The sequence below is a fragment of the Eptesicus fuscus genome, chromosome 18 (genome assembly GCF_027574615.1).
Source record: "Eptesicus fuscus isolate TK198812 chromosome 18, DD_ASM_mEF_20220401, whole genome shotgun sequence".
Classification (NCBI taxonomy): domain Eukaryota; kingdom Metazoa; phylum Chordata; class Mammalia; order Chiroptera; family Vespertilionidae; genus Eptesicus; species Eptesicus fuscus.
Genome location: NC_072490.1, coordinates 51,765,113 through 51,783,485, shown reverse-complemented (window position 1 = coordinate 51,783,485; position 18,373 = coordinate 51,765,113).

Below are 18,373 nucleotides of genomic sequence, written 5' to 3'. Positions count from 1 at the left end.
TCGGGTTTGACTTCTGAGAATACACAGGAGAATGATGCAGACAGGTTTTTCACGCACACTGACATTCTCAGCCCTGTGGCTGAAACTGGCTGCTAAAAAAAAATAAAATAAAATTGGGTTTTCCAAAACATTTACTTCCGCTAAGCCAAGCTGTGGACAAAGTGAGTCCAGGCTCCGTTTTCCTTGATTTCTCATTCTGATTAACTAAGTCAGTTTCTAGCTATTTCCAAAACACCTGTTATACACAGTAAAAGAAAACAAAACAAAACAAAATTTTGTTCTTGAGGGAGCTCATGGAGGGCTCTTGCTTTGAGCAGAAAGATCTGAATCAAATGTTGGGGGATTTGATCACTTAAAAGTGTTATCAGTGTCTTGCTCCTAGAATTTTAAATACCCACTAGCCCGAGCAGCTCAGCTATGTAACAGACATTCTAAAACACACTTGCTTCTAAGAGATCTGTCAAATGAACCATCTGTAAGATCAGAGAGTCACAAGTTGGAAAGGACCTCAGCAGTTTTCCCTTTGCCTCATCAACTTGTGGTCTAACTTATTCAAGACAGATGGACCATCATCCTATTTTAACCTCATACTGATGTTTGCCTCGTGCCAATTCCTCTGCCTTGCACACATCCTTTTTCTATGATATAAAGGAAACTGTAATATCTGGATTGCTTAATCATTTTATAAACCTACATAAGATAAATGGAACCTGGACGTGTTTCAGGACTTGGCTAAATTCAGTACAGATCTCAGTTTTGAGGGGGAGAGAGAGAGAATGTGTGCTAACCATTCATATGCAACATACCTTCCTTGATCAAGCTAGTTATTTAATTTAGGATGCATGCACTTCTCTAAAAACTCTTCTTATGTATATGATAGCATCAGCAGCAAGTTACATTGCATGAGTGTTTTTTGTGTACCAGACAATGGACTGAGTGCCTGGGGAAGTCAGCATAGAGATTGTGTGTCAGGCTGGCTCATGTTGAACAGTAAGCTCACCAACAAATGAGGGGGTATTCAAAGAGAAATCAGAGCCAATATGAAGCCCTTAGGGACCAAGCAAATACCAGTCCTATTATTTTATGGCAAAATGGAAAGCGACAAAGCAGGAAGATTTGCAATGCTTCTTATACTTGTGGAGGTTTTTTTCTCAGGGGAAAAAAAAATCTGGACATACAAAATTTTTCACATAATTCCAGGGACTCTCCTAGAGACCCTGAAACCTAGCCGTGGGCACATTGGACTTCTGTATGAAGAATAGGAGAGAAAGCAAAAGAGCCAGATTTTTATTAGGAACTTCTGTGTGGCAGACACTCGGCTCGCATATCACCCCACCTTCACAGAGGCTGTGGAAGACAGGGCTTGTGACTCCCGTGGGCAGATTCAGAAATTGCAAACACTGTGATCCCCAGGAAGTTACACATCTACAGAGATCATACTCCCAGCAAGCATTAGCAGGGGCTCAAACTGCATCTCCTTGTCTGCCCAGTCTTAGCATTTGAGTCAACCACAAGAGATAAAATAGAGCATGAGAGACTAAAACACAACAGGGACAGGCATTTTGATAAGAACTCACTTACTAGTATATCATAAACAACCTAAATATCCCACATTAGTTACCCTGAAATGTGTCACAATTCACCCCTAAATGTAATATTGTACAGTATGTAAGTCATGTTTCCACAAAGTATTTAATGACATGAAGGAATGTTCACAAGGTTACAGAAGCAGAATTCAAACATGTATATTCAGCTATCTGTGTGTGTGTGTGTGTGTGTGTACCTATGTATACACACATACATATATACAGGGTGTCCCAAAACATGTGTACACACTTTAACAGCTGACTCTATTACATTTTAAAAATAAAACATTTTAATAAACACTGCCTTTATAAGTATACATTTTTGGGGAACACCCTGTAGATACAGGGTGGGGCAAAGTAGCTTTATAGTTGTTCATATGGAAAATAATAATGCAATCTATATATATAAAGCCCTAATATGCAAATAGACTGAATGGCAGAACAACTGAACCAAGCAACCTAACAATCGAACAACCGGTTGCGATGATGTGCGCTGACCACCAGGGGGTGTGCGCGGAACATGGCGGGCATTGGCTGCGGTGGGATGGTGGAGCAGGTGAGCGGGGGCGCCAGACCAAGGTGGGGTGTCAGTCACTGTCATCGGGGCAAGCCTCTGGTGGTTACTGAAAATTCTTTGTTCCTGCGTGCTGCAGTCCCGCCGGGCACTTGCACCTTCTGCCGGCACCGGCCTGGTGCCAGCCCCGATCTCGATCTCTCAGCACCGTCAGCGGGTGCGAGTGGGGCCAGTGCCCTCAGAGCATGGGAGCAGAGACAGCAGGAGCGAGGCCGCTGGCAGACAGGAGACCAGGGGCCATGGTGGAGGGGCCGAGACCCACCCCTGTGCCCACCACAGACTCTCGGCCCACAGTTCCTTTCAAGGTGCACGAATTCATGCACTGGGGCCCTAGTAATTAATAAATAATAATACAAGAATAAACTATTTTTCGCATATTCACAACTGTAAACCTACTTTTGTCCCATTCTGTGTGTATGTGTGTGTGTATATGTGTGTGTGTGTGTGTGTATATATATAGATAGAGAGATAGAGAGAGAGAGAGAGAGAGAGAGAGAGAGCCCATCTGGTCCCATCTTCTTAGTGAGAGCCAGACTAAAAGCAAAGCGCCCTGCAGCCCCCATTCTCAGCAGAACCCACCGGAGACTTTTTCTGGCAGGGCTGACCACGGTGGATCTCAGCCTCGGGGAATATTCAGAGATGTGTACATTTGTTTCCATAATCACCCTAAATATTTACATTGTCCTTATCAGTAGATTACATTACATATTTATTTACAACTATCACTTGCAGTGCTCTCCCCTGATTGGGAAATGAAACAGCTGTTTGGCACTTGCAAGAACATGGCCTATTCCTCTGACTGATCACTGAAAGAGAGCGGATTATAAGTGTTTACTCTGGGATTTCTGAAACAGCTGACCAGTGTAGGCAGAAGGAAAATTATTTCCCAGGAATCTTCTGCAGTAGAGATTATAGAGATATGGGAAGGAGCGATGAATGAAAGAGCAGACTCTTGGGGTTAAATGGCATTTGTCACCAATTTAATGGGACTGGGCAATTGTGTGATTGGTAACCAATTTGAACTGTGCTGTTTACTTGGTCACAATCCTCACCATTGAGTATGCAACAGTGATTATGCAAGTCTGTGGGGTCACTGCTGAATTTGCTAACTAGTTGGCCAGTGAGTACCTCAGAGGAAACCTCTTCAAAACTGTGTATTCCAAAGGGGGGGAGGGGGAACCCACCTCTTTGAAGTTATTTTTGCCACTAATTCAAATAATAAAAACATGAAATATAAAATCTCAAGTATTTCAATAGCTAATTTGTATTATATTATAATCTTGCTTGCAAATGTAAAAGAAAGACAATCAAGTGTATTTGTTTGTTTTTAATTAAACCAGATGTAAAGCCAACATTTTTTCTTGTATGTAACAATAAGAACTATAAAGTACATGGTGAATATTGGGTTTTTCTGGCATTGCCCACATAATAATGTATTGCTTATATGTGAAAAAGTGACTATACCTTGGAGGGAAAAAAATGAACTTTAAGAAGTTCACCCTTAGTGCAACTATGTTAATATAAGGGGAAACAGTTGTGTTTACTCATAGCATAGCTAGTTAACAGTGTGTGAAGTTAAATTTTAAAATCCCATACGAATAGTTTATTGCATACAAATGTGGTCAGTTAAAACAAATTTCTTAAAGCATGGCAGATTTAAATAGATTTGTGTCAACATAGCTTTCCAGTCCACCATTATCATCAAATTATTTCACATTATCTTCAAGGACAAATGGTTTTGCACCCAGTGGTAAACACAGTTTAGCACTCTACTTTGAAGGGTAGGGGGTAGTTTGTGGAGTGCGGAAATAACTTAGCACTTTAGTTCATGGAATTAGACATTTTTGAATAATGGCCAAAGGGTTCTTGTCAGTGTCAGGAATTTACTGAATACACACTTTCACTTTTCAAAAGTGGGCCTGGAATCAAACTCTTAATAGAATGAGATAACAAATCTGTGTCATAGAGTCAGAAATGGATTGAGGGCTCTTCTTAGAATTTCCACATACTAGGAATGTTCAAATGAGTCAATAAAACTCAACTTGGGGCCAAGCAGTCATGGTGGGAAAATGACCACTTAAAGATTGCCAGCAGAGCCCTGGCCAGTGTGGTTCAGTTAGCTGGAGCATTGTGGATTCGATTCCCAGTCAGGGCTCATACCTAGGTTTCAGGTTTGATCCCTGGTTGGGACACATACAGGAGTCAACCTATCGATGTTTCTCTCTCACATGGAATATTCTCTCTCTCTTTCTCTCCCTCTAAAAACAAACAAACAAACAAATAAGTAAATAAGTAAAAGATTGCTAACAGAAAAGACAAACATGTTGAACTTGAACTAGTGATGGAGAAACTAGGCATGGGGCAAGACATGGCAGAGTGGTTTCCAATGGGGTTTTCAACTTAACAGTGCTGATCAGACAGGGTTCTTCTGGTCACATACGTTGTGACCCAGAACAAGCCACACCATTTCTCTAGTGAATTATCTTATCACTGCAATGAGTGCAATAGCTCCCTGTACTTCCACTGGGTAGGTAGCATTTAATACAGCTGTAAATGCTGCATTTATTTCTGTGATTCTTTGCTTAATATTTGTCTCCTCTTTTAGACATTAAGTTCCTTTACATTAAGGCTCTGCTTATCCTTACATCCCCAGTACCGATCACAGTAGGATTTGTTGAATAAGACCTTGCTTCATTGGAAAATTATGAAGCGCAAATGAAAAAAATGAGTGTTTAACACTGTGCCTGCGCAGTAATCTCCAGTGCAAGTGAGATACCATTATTACTATTGTTTTTATTATTGTTATTATTTGCATTAGATCAATGCCTGTTAAATAAAATAATAAATGCCAGGCTCTTTCAGGATAAACTCACCAGATAACTCGAATAGGGGGATGCTAAGAAACTACATTTTATTACTTCAATTTGCAGTGGTCAGGCCTAAGGAAATTACTAAAGCTTGGGTTCTCACCCAGAATGGCAACTGATCAATTTACAAAGGAAGATACATTTTCCCCTAGGGATCAGGAATTCCTGAAATCAAGGTAGTTGAAAGACAGAAGGTTGTTTGTGAGCTCTGAATCAGCACTAAAGACATTGTCTACATTGTCTTGTGGGATGTGGGATACAGGCTGGAGATTCACCCTGATTCCACCATTCTGGTACCTTTCTAGTGGTTGAAAAGCCCAAATAACCCAAATATAAGGTAAATATAAGGTGTCTCTCTCTCTCTCTCTCTCTCTCTCTCTCTCTCTCTATCTCGTCTCTCTCTCTCTCTCTCTCTCTCTCTCTCTTTCTCTGACTTTCTCCCCCTACCCTTCCAGAATGAAAGATATAAGTGCTGACTGATGTGTCCTGTCTATATCTAATGTAATTTTAAAATTGAAAGGGACCTTGGGGAACACCTGTTTCCCTAAACCCGACACCTATATTATAGATGACAGAAATGAATCTTAACCAAGTGGCTTCCCCACAGTAACATAGATTGACTGTAACAAAGCAAGAACCTCACTCCAGTTTCCCAGTGTCGAGTTCTCCCAGCTTTACCTAATATTCCCTATGTGGAAATCTTCCTAGGACTGTGTTTATCCATTGCATAATCTTGGCTTGTATGTAATTAGCTGGTATTTTTATTACCTTAAAGAAAATTATCTCTTTCTAAGCTTAAATCTTAAACTTGTACAAGCCAGCATCGGAAAGGATGCACTAGTATTGTTAAAGATTGGTAGGCTATCTCTTATTGTCATGAGGAAGTACAATTACTTAAAGTAGATTATAGAATAAAAGGGTATTAATTGTTAAGACTATATATTTTTCTAAATAAATTTTAACTAAGAGTAGAATTTTTAATAGCCAACAGGGTATGGGTCAAAGGCTTTTGTGATTATTAATAGGTTACATGTTTCTAGGCATTAGTTTCTAGTGAAAATTAGAATTTTTACCTTCTGAAATTGTATTGATTTGTGTGAATGTATTTAACAGAAGTCTCTATAGAGTAAATATAGGGTACAAAGTCACTGCAACTTATATAATTAGTTCACTAATAAAAATTTAATATTGTAATAACATTTGTATGCTCAACTATCAGATATTTTATAAAAAAATGAATAGAGAAAAATATGGCATTCATGGCTAAAGTAAGGAGAAAGTATTCCAAAAAAACAGGAAAATAAACTAAAGTCATGTTCTCTTAAAGAACTGCAAGAGTCATCTGTCAGTTAAACCACAGGGAATTGCCATTTTGTAGGTCAGAAAATTCTAGAATGGTAGCAATTCCTTATGATTCAACTTAGTAGTTGGCTTAGACTTGATTGGTCTTGGGTGGTATAAAGGTGATCTGATTCAAAGGTATGCCACGGAAACTTGACTCCTGATCTAATTCCACACTTTGTCCCCTTGAACCAATTTACATTTCATAGGCCTAGCAAAGTTGTTCTTATAGGATTTGGTGTGAATATTTAAAGAAAAGAGTGAAGTTTTTCAGCTTTCAAAATGGCTGAAATTCTACATGGAACAATTTGAAACCCGCAAATTATCAAAAACCCGGGAAAAAAATAAAAAATCTAAACAGACCAATTACTAGCAATGAAATTGAAGCAGTAATAAAAAAGCTTCCAATAAACAAAAGACCAGGACCAGACAACTTCACAGGAATTCTACCAAGCATTCAAAGAAGAAGCAATACCTATCTTTCTTAAACTATCTTCAAAAAATTGAAGTGAAAGAAATGCTACCAAACTTATTCTATAAAGCCAGCACTACCTCATTACCAAAAGCAGACAGAGACATTGCATATACACACAAAAATTAAATTACCAGCCATTACCCTTGATGAACATAATGCAAAAATTTTCAACAAAAGATTAGCAAACCTGATTCAAAAATACATTAAAAAGATCATACACATGACTAAATAAGCTTCATCCCAGCAGTATAAGAATAGTTCAACATCCATAAATCAATCAACATGATACATCACATTAACAAAATAAAGGATAAAAACCATATGATCTTAGCTATCATAAATATCACTGCTATGAACATAGGGGTGCATATATTCTTTCTGATCGTTGTTTTGGATTCTTAGGATATATTCCTAGAAGTGGGATCACTGGGTCAAATGGGAGTTCCATTTTTTAATTTTTTGAGGAAACTCCATACTGTTCTCCACAGTGGCTTCACCAGTCTGAATTCTCACCAGCAGTGCACAGGGGGTTCCTATTTCTCCACATCCTCGCCAGCACTTGTCATTTGTTGATTTGTTGATGATAGCCATTCTGGCAGGTATGAGGTGATATCTCATTATCATTTTAATTTGCATCTCTCTGATGATCAGTGACTTTGAGCATTTTTTTATATGTCTCTTGGCCATCTATATTTCCTCTTTGGAGAACCTATGTTCATAGCAGCACTATTTACAATAGCTAAGATCTAGAAACAGCCCAGGAGCCTATCAGTAGATGAGTGGATAAAAACGCTATGGTAAATTTACACCATGGCATACTATGCAGCTGTAAAAAAGAAGGATCTGTTACCCTTTGAGACAGCATGAAGGAACCTGGAAAGTGTTCTGCTTAAGTGAAATAAGCCAGTCAGAGAAAGACAAGTATCACATGATCCCACTTATGTATAGAATCTAAAGAACAAAATAAACTGACAAAATAGATCCAGAGACATGGAAGCATGCAACAGGCTGACGAATCTCAAGGGCGGGAAGAGATTAAGCAAAGAACTTTATGCTTATACTAGAGGCCCGGTGCATGAAATTCGTAACCACTTCTGCCTGCCAGCCTGATCATCCCTAACCACTCCCCTGCCAGCCTGATCGACGCCTAACTGCTCCCTGGCCAGCCCAATTGCCCCTAACTGCCCTCCCCTGCTGGCCTGGTCCTCTCCAACTGTCCTCCCCTGCAGGCCTGATCCCTCCCAACTGCCCTCTCCTGCTGGCCTGGTCTCCCCCAACTGCCCTCCTCTGCTGGCCCACTCACCCCTAACTGTCCTCCCTGCTGGCCTGATCACCCACAACTGCCCTCTCCTGCTGACCTGGTCTCCCCCAACTTCCCTTCTCTGCCGGCCCGGTCACCCCTAACTGCCCTCCCCTGCAGGCCTGGCCCCCCCAACTTTTCTCCTCTGCAGGCCTGGTCCCCCCCCAACTGCCCTTCCCTGCAGTCTTGGTCCCCCTAAACTGCCCTCCTCTGCCATCCTGGTCACCCCTAACTGCCCACAACTGCCCTCCCCTGCAGGCCATCTTGTGGCAGCCATCTTGTGTCCACATGGGGGCAGCCATCTTGTGTCTTGGAGTGACGGTCAATTTGCATATTACTCTTTTATTAGATAGGATGTATGACCCATGGACACAGACAACAGTTCAGTAAAGGCCTGGAGGGGACCTGGGTGGAGGGGGTCAATGGAGGGGTAATTAAGGGGGACATCTGTAATGCTTTCAACAATAAATATAAATGAGTATATATACATATGTACATATATATATAACATAAATATTTTTAAAACCATATGATCATCTCAATAAAGGCAGAAAAAAACATTTACAAAATTCAAAATCTTTGTATAATAAAAATTCCCAATAAAGTCAAGTAGAGGAACATATCTCAACATAATAAAGACTCTATATGACAAATCTACAGCTAATAACTCAATGAAAAACTGTAAGCTATTCCTCTAAGATCAGGAATAAAACAAGGATACCAACTATCACCACTTCAACATAGTATTGGAAGTAACAGGCATAGCAATTAGACTAGAAAAGTAAATAAGATGCATCCTAAACAGAAAGGAAGAAGTGAACTATTATTATATGCAAATGACATGAAAACCCTAATGACTCCACCAAAAAAAGATTAGAACTAATAAATGAATTCAGTAAAGTTACAGGATACAGAATGAATATACAGAAATCTGTTGCATTTCTATATACCAATGACAAATGATCATTAAGAAAATAATCCTATTTTCAATTGCATCAAAAAGCATAAAATACCAAAGAGTAAATTTAAGCAAAGTGGTAAAAGACCTGTATTCTAAAAACTATAAAACATTGAAGAAAGAAACTGAAGAGAATATAAATAAATGGAAGGATATACCTTGCCTGTGAAGTGGAATCTTAGTTGACTAAAGAGAGTAGAGCCAATGATGACACGTAGTCCATGAAAACCTGTAGCATGGATTGAAAGGATTAATATTATTAAAATATTCTTACCATTGAAAGCAATACTATACATATTCAATGCAATCCCTATTGAAATACCAATGACATTCATTTCAGAATCAGAATAACTAATTCTAAAATTTATATGGGCCCTAGCCGGGTGGCTCAGTTGGTTGGAGCATTGTCCCATACACCAAAAGGTAATTCATCCATGTTTCTCTCTCACATTGATGTTTCTCTCTGTCTCTTTCCATCCTTTCTGTCTCTAAAAATCTATATCCTAGAGTGAGGATTAAAAATAAAATTGATATGGGACCATAGAAAATCCCAAATAGCCAAAGAAATCTTGAGAAAGTGGGAGGTATTACACTCCCTAATATCAAACTATACAACAAAGTTACAATTACAAAAACAGTATGGTACTGGCATAAAAACAGATATATAGACCAATGGAACAGAATAGAGAGCCCAGAAATAAGTCCTTGCTTATGTGGTCAGTCAGTCTAAGAAAAAGGAAATGAGGCTATACAATGGGGTAAAGACAGTCTATTCAATGCATAGTGTTGGGAAAACTGGACAGATATGTTCAAAAAAATTGAAATTGGATCATTTTCTTACACCATATCAAAATAAATTCAAAATGGGTTAAAGGCTTAAATGTAAGACCTGAAACTACAAAACTCCTCGAAGAAAACATAGGCAATAAACTCTTTGACATTGTTCTTACTAATATCGTTTTTAATATGTCTCCTCAGGCTAGGCCAGCGGTCGCCAACCGGTGGTCCACGGACCACTGGTGGTCCATGAGGTCTGAAAGGTTGGTGACCTCTGGGCTAGGCAACAAAAGAAAAATGTAAACAAATGGGAATACACCAGACTAAAAAGTTTTTGTACGGAGAAGGAAACTATCAACAAAATGAAAAGACAACCTACTGAATGGGAGAAGGTATTTGCAAGTAATACATCTATGAACCAGGAACCCTCACCAAACACCAAGTCTGCTGCCGACTTGATCTCAGACTTCCCAGCTTATAGAACAGAGATGAATTTCTGTTGTTTAGAAATCACCCAGTCAATGACATTTAGTTATTGCAGCTCTAATAGACAAAGACATGCAGTAAAGGTCATAGCACTGTGTACATTTCTAGGCCAAAGGTGAGAGAGGGAGGGAGGGGAAGAGAGAAAGAGGAAGAGAGAGAGAAAGAGAGAGAGAGAGAGAGAGAGAGAGAGAGAGAGAGAGAGAGAGAGAGAGAAGCCTGCCTGATAAGAACCATGACATCTCTACAAGAAAGGAATCTGGGGAATAAAAGCTCCGATTTACTCTTTCCCCCACTCCATCTCCTGTTGGTCTATTTTGCTGAGCTCACCATTAGCCAGAGGACATGAGAATCTGGCCATGCAATCTCTAAAGGCTGGCCACCTGGTCACTGGGCAAAGTGGAGAAGGGTGAACAGCAGACCTGGGAAGGCAAACAGAAGTATCCAGCACAACTCCCAATATTTTCACAGCCCAGTCAGAGCACAGCTTTGAATTCTGTAGCTAACAAGTAAGTGGTTGCTAGACATGCATTAAAGCAAAGCAAATTCATGTTCTTATTAGAAACAGTGTGAGTGTATACCTAAAGAATGGGAAGAGAGAGTAACTTGTATTTATTGGGTGTCTGTGATATCCCAGTCATCATTTTGGGTGGTTTGCATATAGCATCTCAGTTAATTCTCAGGACAACATGTTGTATATACATATGCCACCATCCTACAGATAAAAACACTAGCATTAAACAACTTCAATTACTTCTCAAAAGTCACATGCTAGTATGTGGCTGAGATGGTATTCAGACCAGGTCTGATTAAATTCAAAGTCCCTGCTCATTTCCCCATTACATGAAAGGTGCCCAGGATTGTCTCTAATTTGAGAGCTGAAGGCTGGCATGCGTGAATCTTCAGTTAGTGCACATATATCGATGCCAGGCCACAAGGGTCAGAAATGTCACGTGTCTACCAACCAACATGCCCTCAATGCACACTGGTCTAATGTCTTCAAAAATGTGCCACCCTTTTGGAAATCTCACAGTATATTTGCATATTGCTCTCTCTGCCTAGAATATCCTCTCCCAACCTCCCCTCCCCACCATTTTCACCAATCAAAATTTACTTATCCTTCAAGGTACAACACAGTTGTTATCTTTTCTGAAAAACCTGATTTCTAGATTTCTTACAATTAATGGTGTCTCATCTTTGTTCTCCAAATATCTCATATAGAACATCTATTCCCATTAGGTTTTTATGATAACAATGTGTGTGTGTGTTTCTCCTTGTTTCTTAGCCTGTGTAGTTGACATTTGTGGGGTTTTCCTTCATATTGTCCTGAGTTCTCTTTGGGGAGGGACCCCTCCTCCACTCTCCATCCCTGTGGTTACTTTGGTGCCATTTCTATTCCAATTCCAAGAGTGCCCTTGTGACTCAGGGTTGGCAGGCCAGAGTACAACCTCCACCTGGACTCGGTGATTGGCTTGGGAATGGGTCCATGGCCTATCACAGCCAATCAAGACTAATCCTTAGACTTCTGCTGGAATGAGCAAGAGAAAGGAGTTGGTGGAACAGATGGCAGGAATCTTTTTCTTTTCTTTTTTGTTTTTGTTTTAATTTCGATCAGACAACATAAATTCTGGAGCCAACATTTAGAGAGAACCTGTGTATTAGTGAAGTAGGCACAGAAGAAACTGGAGAAGAGGCCAGATCCTGATGGCACTTGCTTGAATCCCTCGATTTACCCGGTGCTACTCCATATCTTCCTAAAGTATATAAGCTGATACATTTAAGTTTTCAGACACTTACAACCCCAAACTCCTAACCATAACTGCCTAACAGACCATCTGCTATGTTGGAAATGCTCAGAAGTCATTCAGTGAACTAATTAAATTGAGTCCTTGGGAACTGCTATCTGTGCATGTATCTACATCTTGAAACCCAAATCAAGAAGACCATCAGGGTCACACTCCTCCATTTGGTCTCAGGACCGTACTTGAAAAGTGTTTGCTACAAACAGAGAGAACTCACGTTCAGTTCTCCTGGCGCACGTGACAGAGGGAAGGTGCTGAATAATGTGTGGGGTAGCCAGGGCCAAGCCTGATGTCTTCAAGGTGTTGAAAACTTAGGATGAGCCTGCTGATCTTTTCAACCCATCTGCTAAGCTGCTCTGGGAATCACTTGACACTGTGTGTGTGTGTGTGTGTGTGTGTGTGTGTGTGTGTGTGTGTGAGGGGGGAGGGCGCTGGAGAAGGAGGCGGGGGCAGTGTTTTGAATACTGTTTCCTACTCTGTAGGAAAAATAAGAGTAAGATTTTCCTTTCTAAAATCCTGTTATTTATTACTCATCCCATTTCATCTGTCCCTGGGCATTCTCCTGCAACCATAGTAGACATTTTTTATTTTTTTAGTCTCTGAACTACTCAGAATCATTTCTCTAGTTTTCACCAAAGCACTGGGCTCAAATAAGCCAGACCAGACTGGGGGTGGGAGCCTGAAGTGAACTATGTCAGCTTTCCCAGGAATCTGGAATTAGAGCAGAGATAGAGAGTGGAGTTGGTTCAGTCATTCCATGTGCCTGGATCTACAACATGTGGCCTTGGGAACTGTGGGTGGGCATCTTTCCCCACCACATGGGATGAGGAGCAGGGAAGATGAGGCAAAAACATGAAGCAGATGTGCAGATATGAGCAGACAGGGAGTGTGCTCCCTGGTTGTTCCTGCCATCCCTCTGGTTAAGTATTCTAGAATTTTCTGAGCCCTCACTGCATTCCTGCTCACAATTTCAGTGCAACAACTCTGCATCTTTATACTATATCGTCATTTGTGTGTGTGTGTCTGTTTCAAGCAACCAAAAAAATAAATAAATAAATACAAGCCCTCATACATTAGCCAAAAAATTCATAAGATGAGGAATTACCTAGGCATAAAGAAATATCCCAGTTAATAGAAACAAAACAAAAATCATCAAGCAGAGTTGGCTACAGTCATCCTAAAATCATTAAAGAGACATCTCTCAGCTCCAAGAAGAGAAAAAGAAAGCTGCTCAGCTGGCCAGCTGTGCAGAACTGAAATAGAATGGACTCACTCCATGGATTCACATAGTTGCTGAAAGCGAATCTCTTTCTGCAGCTGAGCCATGAAATGTATTCCCAGTTATAAATCCCTTTCCAAGTCCCATCCCATGACGCCACGAAGGTGTCTGCACACCAGAGCAGCTCGCAAGCCCAGAGATGTCATGTCTGCATCAGCACTGGCATGTAGACGAGTGTTTAGATGGCCCACTAAGTAAGTGCCTCTGACCAGTATGGCTGTGGTGTGACAGCCCAGCCCAGCCTCTACAGCAGTGGTTCTCAACCTTTCTAATGCCGCGACCCTTTAATACAGTTACTCATGCTGTGGTGACCCCCAACCATAAAATTATTTTCGTTGCTACTTCATAACTGTAATTTTGCTACTGTTATGAATCGTAATGTAAATATCTGTGTTTTCCGATGGTCTTAGGCTCTACTGCAGCGGTTCTCAACCTGTGGGTCGCGAACCGCTAGCAGGATTGCCTAAGACCACCGGAAAACACAGATATTTACATTACGATTCATAACAGTAGCAAAATTACAGTTATGAAGTAGCAAAGAAAATAATTTTATGGTTGGGGGTCACCACAACATGAGGAACTGTATTAAAGGGTCGCGGCATTAGAAAGGTTGAGAACCACTGCTCTATAGTGTTGGGAAACCCCAGCTTGGCTCATTAAGGAGAAACAGGCATGACTATTGTGTCAAAACACATATTTGTATTTTTTTCTGCCATTGCATTTGTGTATTGGCATTTGATGAAGCTTAAGAGATGTTAGGTTATGAAATCTGCATTTCCTGCTCCTCTTTGTTTTGAAAATATGTGTCACGATGTAGACAAGGAACATAAGCTTCTGGTGAATTCTCCCCAACCCACAAATGGACTAGCATCCTCATAAAAAATGTCTATCTATCCCCGCTCTTTTTGTTTTGGTCTGTTTTCTGAGCAAACAAGCTATTTAAAAAAGAAAAAGTAAAAGAAAGCATGTCCCTTTTACCCTAAAAAGAAAAAGAAATGAACTTTCCCTTACATTAATTAAAAGATGGTTGTCCACATTACTGGACGTCCTTTGCAAATATCTGGACAAAAGTACAACTGGCACATTTATGAAACCTGCAAATGATTTTAAATGAGCACATGCTGTTTTCCTTATCGATGACAGTGGATCAGGCAGCCAGGCGCAGCACAGCATCAGTGAGGGCCAGGATGCAGTAGAGAAAGTGCATTTGTGAGAAAGGCAGAAGGAGCTGTGAATATTAAAATCAATCTGAAATGCAGATGCAGTGTGAATGGACAGGTGCGCCTTGAAAACTCGCTCATCAAGCCCACCCGGGCCTGCGTGGACAGCCAGTTAGACATCCCATCCCTGGGCAGGGGAGTGAACACCGAGCTATTTTTAGTCCCACAAGTAGAGGCATTGTGTTTCAAAACAGATAGTCTTTTCTTCCAGAACTTTAATAAGACCGCACCTGGCATAGGGTGTTCAGTTCTGGAATGACATTCAAAATAATAATAATAACAATAATAACTCTTATATGTAATATTTCAGGCTTTTTTTATTTTCAAGAAAGAAATGCAGCCACCTTTATTTTTAGCAATTCTTAGCAATATAGACCTGCTTTATTACCTGTATTAGAAATGTGGAGGCCTAGTAAGCACCCCGAAATTAAAATCTTAAAACCCAAGCTCTGGTGTCCTCCCCACCACTCCCAGCAAACCTGCCTTTCTTCGGTGTCTGTCTGGGTTATTGGAATTCCATCCCTCCAGTGACTCAGACTTCAGAGCGATCCTGGATTCTGCACCTTCTCTCACACCACACAGCCCATCCCTTAGCAAATCCTTTGGCTGCAGCTTCAAAACACATCCAGATCCTGCCGGACGGCACGATCTCCATTGCTGCAACGCTGACCCAGGCCGCCAGGATCTCCTGCCCAGTCGGGCTCTCTGCTTCCATCAAAATGAAGTTCAGATCATGTCACTTTTCTTCTCACAAGTCCCCAGTGGCTTCCCAAATCAGCGTGTCAACGCTAACAATGCCCCTTGTGGTCCAGCATGCCTTACCTCCTCCCCTGCCCGCTCATCTGCAGCCACAGTGGGCTCCTTGCCATTCCTATAACACACCGGGGCGATGCTGTCTTTGTACCTGCGATTCCCTCTGCCTGGAATTCTCCTGCCCAGATGCCCACATGGTCCACTCCCTCACATCTTCCCTCGGAAGTCACCTTGTGGTGAAGACTTCCTATCACCCCAACGAAAATTCAACTCACATTCACAGCACACACCCTTCCCCCTCTCCCTGCGTTATCTTTCTTCGTTGTACCTCTTCTCAGCGAACAAGCTATGTATTCTTATGTGTTTGTTTGTCTCTTCTCTGATGGACACACCCAAAATATACATTCCTGCCGTCATTTGCTCTGTCTGTTTAATTCCCACACTCAGAAGAGTGCTGATCGCACAGAAGGGGCTCCATAAATATTTGCTGCAAAATGGAATGCAACTTGATGCCTGTTGGCATGTTGGCAATGCTTGCTTTCATAATCAAAACACTTGATTAGAGCCAGTAAATTCTAGAAACATCTAAGTTCAAATCCAAAGAGCAGCTCGATAGCAGAGTGAATTAGGCGTTTCAAACAGCGTCCTTTGTCTCCCAGTGCATGTGAGCTCCACTCAGAGCTAAACAGCATTGTTTCCTAAGTTGGCACCAGTTTCCAGCCAGAAGGCTGCTCTATTGTATTTCTCATCAGTAGGGAATGGATCTGCACAAGCATGCAGGCCTAAGCTGAGGGACGTTACTAATAAGTTTGAGAAGTGAGGAGAGTGATGCTCAGAAAAGTGAACTGAGCAGAAAGAATACTCATCCCAGGATCAGACAGGAGCGAACACCATCAGGCCACGTTCTCAGCACTTACCACTATGAACTTGTTTAGCACTGACAACAGCCTTAGGCGATAGAAACTACTGTTTTTATTCCCATTATATAGATGGGAAAACTAAGGCTGTGAAAGTGGGAATAATGTTCCCAAGGCCCTTCATGTCCTAGAAAATGGTGGCGAGACCCCAGGCAGATCCGGCTCAGAGTCCACTTCTTACACACGGCGCCAGCCAGGAGTACGCACGCTTTTTGGTCTCAGGACCCCCTTCACTACTAAAAAGAGTGAGGACTCCACACAGCTTTATTTATGGGCATCATACCTATCAATATTTATTGTATTCAAAATCTAAACTAAGACATTTAAAAATATTTCTTCATTAACTCATTTAAAACTAACAATAAACTCATTATATGTTAACATAACATATTTTAAGAGAAATAATTATATTTTCCAAAACAAATAACATTTGGCAGAAAGAGAAGCATTGTTCCACATTTACTGTCTGGCTTAATAGAAGACAGTGTGGTGGTCATGCCTGCTTCTGCCTTCGGTCTGCCAAGATATGTTGTGTTGATTAAAGCGTATGAGGAAAATCTAGCTTTGTGGAGAGCAGCTACAGTGTTTGGACAGGTTCAAGCCTCAGACTAATGAGAGGGCACAGTCCTCTCATGGCCACGTGCAAGTCCAAGCTTGGAGGGCAGAGCCCTCCCAGCACAATTATAGCCAACAGCTATAGTTGTAAGCTTGAACCTATGGTCCGAACACGTGGCCCCACATGTCTAAGTGATATGGGCTTGATAGAGTTCAGGTGCATGTAACTGAGTAGGATCGAAACCCATGAGAATGTTGTAAACATCTTGACCACGCCCTTACTTTGCCTCTTGGCATCTGGCTATAAAATAAAGACACGACTTGTAGACTGTGGCGCTGTCGCTAGCTCTCCATCAGAGAGAACAGCGTCCCAATGAGACCCAGCTTTCATTCTCTTGTCTGTCTTTTCTCAATCCTTCACCGGCCCCCTCTCAGGTTCACCAAACCTGGCTAAGCTGGCGCGACACATAAGGCGCCCTGGGGCTGAGTATGCCATGGCTGTGCCGGCTCGCCACATAGCTTCACATACATCTATGACTAGAAGAGAAGGAAATGGTTCAATAGCTTTTTCAGGTACTAACCGCTGTTCTTTGATAGTACACAAAACTTGACAGGTCCTGTTTTTGTAGAGGCTAATTGTAATGTAGAATCTGGAACTATATTTATGAACTTCATCCTCTGTTATAGTAAAAACCCATTTGTATTTTCAATGGTTCTTTTACCCAGGCATGACTTTTTAACCGTATGCACTAGACCCATGGTCGGCAAACTGCAGCTCGCAAGCCACATTCACCTCTTTGGCCCCTTGAGTGTGGCTCTTCCACAAAATACCATGGCCTGGGCGAGTCTATTTTGAAGAAGTGGTGTTAGAAGAAGTTTAAGTTTAAAAAATTTGGCTCTCAAAAGAAATTTCAATCGTTGTACTGTTGATATTTGGCTCTGTTGACTAATGAGTTTGCCAACCACTGCACTAGACAGTTGGAAGATACTAGTTCACCGAGTTTTGCAGATCTTCTAAAAAATTTTTAAACTAGTTCGTTAATGTCACTGCTCTCATGTTAAAAAGGCTTTAAGAACGTTGACAAGATCACAATGGCAGAAACAAGTTTTCCAATTTCTAACTTTTGCTTGAAAGCCCCAACTTTTTTAACATTTGCAGGTTATTGTCCCAGAGGCCTTTATGATCTGGATATCGCATATGTTTCCTGTTACGGTTTTATCTTCTGAAATGTCATTGATTTGTGTGTGTGTTTCACAGAAGTTCTCACATCTCTAGGGAAAATGTGACTTCCACTTACACAATTAACATCATTAATAACAAACTGAATCTTTTTCTGAGGCACCAATAGTTTTACTCGCCATTGCTTTTGAGCCCGAAGTGCAAATGTCAACACAATAGGAAAGGTAAATAGTGTGTTGGTGTTATTGTGCAGAGGGTTTTGACCACACAGTCCCCTGAAAGGCCTTGGGCATGACGACTGATGGC